This window comes from Silurus aristotelis, assembly GCF_946808225.1.
Source record: "Silurus aristotelis genome assembly, chromosome: 15".
Taxonomy (NCBI): domain Eukaryota; kingdom Metazoa; phylum Chordata; class Actinopteri; order Siluriformes; family Siluridae; genus Silurus; species Silurus aristotelis.
Window position 1 is genome coordinate 1,924,296 of NC_139588.1, and position 3,802 is coordinate 1,928,097.

Consider the following 3,802-nt stretch of genomic DNA (forward strand, 5'->3'; position numbering starts at 1 on the left):
GGAGCCCCTGCTCACCCACTGGTGTTGAAAAAAGATCCACACATTTTGAAAAGACTCCGATGGAAAGAGGGTATTCCAGTAAAGTCCAAAGTGTTGCAGTCCATTAAGAACAGATCAAGTCCCAGTCCACCCATTCTGTGTAGAATGGTTTGAGCTAACAGTTTCCATGTTGGATTTTGGGTGTTCATCAGGAACTTTTGAACAAACTGGAGGCGGTATGTTGCTCCTCTGCTGGCCAGAACACTTTGCGGGGTCCAGTGCAGATTGTCCCAGAAGAAGTTGACGATCTCGCTCTGAATCTTCGAAAGAAGTCCGGCTGGAGGGTCCATGCAGGGAAGTTTATGCCACATGCAGGACGCTGCCAGGTTGTTGGTTATGAGTGTGCGTCCTCGATATGACATTTGAGGGAGAAGCCATTTCCACTTCTGTAAACGTCCTTTAATGTTCTCAAGTGTTGTCTCCCAATTTCTTTGAGTGAAATCATCATTACCCAGAAACACTCCAAGGTATTTTAGGCCACCTCTTTTCCAGGTTAGATCTCCTGGTAGCATGGGATAGCCTTTCTTCCATTCTCCCACCAACAAAGCTTCACACTTTTTCCAGTTGACTTTTGCAGAAGAAATAGCCTTGAAATCCTTAACAACACATTCTAGTCTTCTAACATCGTCAAACTCAGAAATGAAAATGATCATGTCATCAGCATATGCAGAAAGATGAAAAGGGTGTTCACATTGCGATAGCTGGAGACCAGTGAGCTCCTTCCTTATTTTGTGCAACAGCGGCTCAATGGGCAGAGAGTACAGCATTCCCGACATTGCACATCCCTGCCTAACCCTCTCTGATCTTTAAAAGCAGCACTCAAACCACCAGTGATCTTTAGTTTACTCTTAATGAAACAGTTCATCGCCTGGATAATACTCACAAACCTCTGACTGAAACCAAAAGCTTCTAAAGTACGCCGCAGGTATTGGTGTTCGACACGGTCAAAAGCTTTTTCCTGACCTAAAGAAACCAGACCAACATCGATGCCTGATAGCTTTGAGACTTCTAGGATGTCCCTGACTAGTGAGATGTAATCGAGTATAGATCTATTGGGTATGCAGTATGTTTGATCAGGACGTATTACTTGATTCATTACTGTACGCAGTCTTGTGGCGATTGTTTTTGACAGTTTTTTATAGTCTGCACACAATAAAGAGATTGGCCTCCAGTTGCTAATGTTCTGAAAGTCGCCTTTCTTGGGTATCAGTGAGATGACAGCTCTTCTCAGGCTAAGTGGCAGAGTGCCTTTTTTCAAGCTATCATTCAGAACTAGCAAAAGATCTTCACCCATTTCTGACCAAAAGGTTTTATAAAATTCAACAGGTAAACTGTCTGTTCCTGGAGATTTCCCATTGTCTATGCTCATTAGTCCTGTATGTAGTTCTGCTAGTGATAGAATTTGTGAAAGGTTTGTGTTTGCAGCTACATTTATTTTAGGTATGTCTCTAAAAAAGTTGTTAGTAACCTCTTTGTCTTCTAACTCGCATTTGTATAAATCCTTATAAAATTCTACTGTTCTCTTGCGTATCTCATTGGGTTCTGTAAGTTCTTGGCCTGTGGCTGAGCGTAGCGAGTGAATTAATCGCTTTTGACCATTTTTCTTTTCCAGATTAAAAAAGAACTGGGATGGTGCGTCCATTTTCGAGATGCTTTGAAAGTGCGAGCGAATCTCCGGCCCTTATGCTTTGATTCCCAACAAATCAGCGAGACCTGCTTTCTTAGTGTAACCCTATTTTTAACCCAAAAGGTTAAACTTTTATATTTTTAACGCTACTCAGAAAACCTGGATTCCCGGCAGTTGAATGGTGAACTGGCCGGTAGTATTCTTCTTTTTACACCAGTCTCTTATTACAATAACGAACCCCAATGAAGGAAACACCAGAGTACAAATTCAAATTAGCAAATTAACAACTTATTTATTTTCCTTATTCAGGAGTTTTACTGTTTTAGTTTGCTGTAGTTGTAATAAAAAAAAAAAAGTATGAAACCATTAAACAGTAGAGGATGAAATATTTAGAAAATAGAAAATAAAATACTGGTTTTGAAAATGGTATGAAAAGTAAAATTAAAGACCTCAAAACATAAAGAAATACAATAGAATATAACAACACAAGTGCACAATTTACACAGTCTATTAGAGAACTCAGTTCTGTATGCAATATATATGAACCATCAACTCAGTCACATACACTAGCAGTGGTTTCGTTGGGGCCCAGTTGTTGCACATTCACAGTGTGAAGAGTTAAAGAAATACTCTTAAGCACAAATTTGGAAAAATCACTTACATCCATCCAAGGAAACCAAGATGAACCGCGAACAGCATCAACTCACTGTTAGCGTAATGAATAATTCCCTCTGCGTGGAGAGTCAGGTCGATCCGAGCACAGTGTAACCCTGCGATCTTTACAGCAGCAACAACGCAACACGTCCAGTCGCAAAGTCCCAGGTCCAACTGGATCCCGTCTGCATGCACTGTTCACACACGTTGCTAATGCGATAGCTGCTAGGCCTTGATCACACGTGATGGCGGAGATGGTGGCTTATAAACAGGCAGTGCCGTTAAATAAACTTAAACTTTGAGAAAATCAAAGAAGGAAACCTGAATACAGTTCCAGTACAATTTGGGCCGTTATATTTTCAAGAATATACTCGCTCTCCAAAAGATGTTACGCTCTGTCTCCTGTAGCACACACAGCCTGCACGCAGTCTCTGGCCAACAATAATTTACATTTAACAAATTAATTTTCTGGATATAAAACAAACCCATATCTGAACAAAACAATGTGGTATGTAATATTACATTTGAAATAAAAATAAAACAAATAAATTATCATAAAACTTTGGAAACAAAGCACATTTTTAAAGGTTCCTACATTAGATTTTAGCATATGAGGTTGATCTTCACTCCCGGTAGATGATGTGTTTATTAAGTGTGCTATTTCTCAATACATAAGAAATCATTTACATAAATGATCATCATTTAAAAAGCATCGTAAAGCTCTTCAGAAATGCAATGCACACCGCCACAATACATCACACACTCCAACCAGACAAATAAACTCACTGTAGCTGCCCAATGGTATCCATAAAAGAGACACAGAGAGTTTCCGACGGGTGCTTCTTTCTTTATTTTGCTCGTGAAGAACGCCATTAAACCTTAGTTTGCGTAGCACCGTGAAACTACACAAAGAAACAACATAACAAATAAATACGACTCATATACAAAAAAAACACTATAAATAAAGTTCACATTTACAGAGAAACATATAAAATATAAATGATAAAGTGAATGAAGACAATATGAAACGATTAATTAACAAAAAGAGCTCAATGGATAACATGTACATGCTAACAGGATTTATAATAAACTATAACACGTAACATATGTCGACATCACATACCTCGCTCCGCTTTACCAAAGGGAACTAAAATTAAATTAAGCAGAATTTAGTCTCTGCTCACTGGAAAACACACACACATATATATATATATATATATATATATATATATATATATATACACATGGATGTGGAGTAACATGCATCTTCGCTCTTCTCTCTGCTGATCTAATTACCTTTGTGTTACTCCCCCTACTGCATAACCTAACATGCTCAAGAATCATGCTGAAACATGTAACATCCTCAAGAAAAATTTAAAGTGACACAACCATATACGGTCATTTACACTCACATAAAACACTTTTACACATGACTAAACTCAAACACTTCATATTTCAGAGAACTACACATCATATTACTGT

The 3,802-nt window shown here is 38.4% G+C and overlaps 1 long non-coding RNA gene across 1 annotated transcript; it reads right to left on the reverse strand.

Annotated features, from left to right (window-relative positions):
• Positions 1-763: 763 nt before the first annotated feature.
• On the reverse strand, positions 764-2,978 carry LOC310738026. The gene is made up of 2 exons (XR_014536967.1): positions 2,916-2,978; positions 764-1,759 (listed from the first exon to the last, which is right to left on the reverse strand). It is a non-coding gene; the product is annotated as an uncharacterized lncRNA (long non-coding RNA).
• Positions 2,979-3,802: the final 824 nt, after the last annotated feature.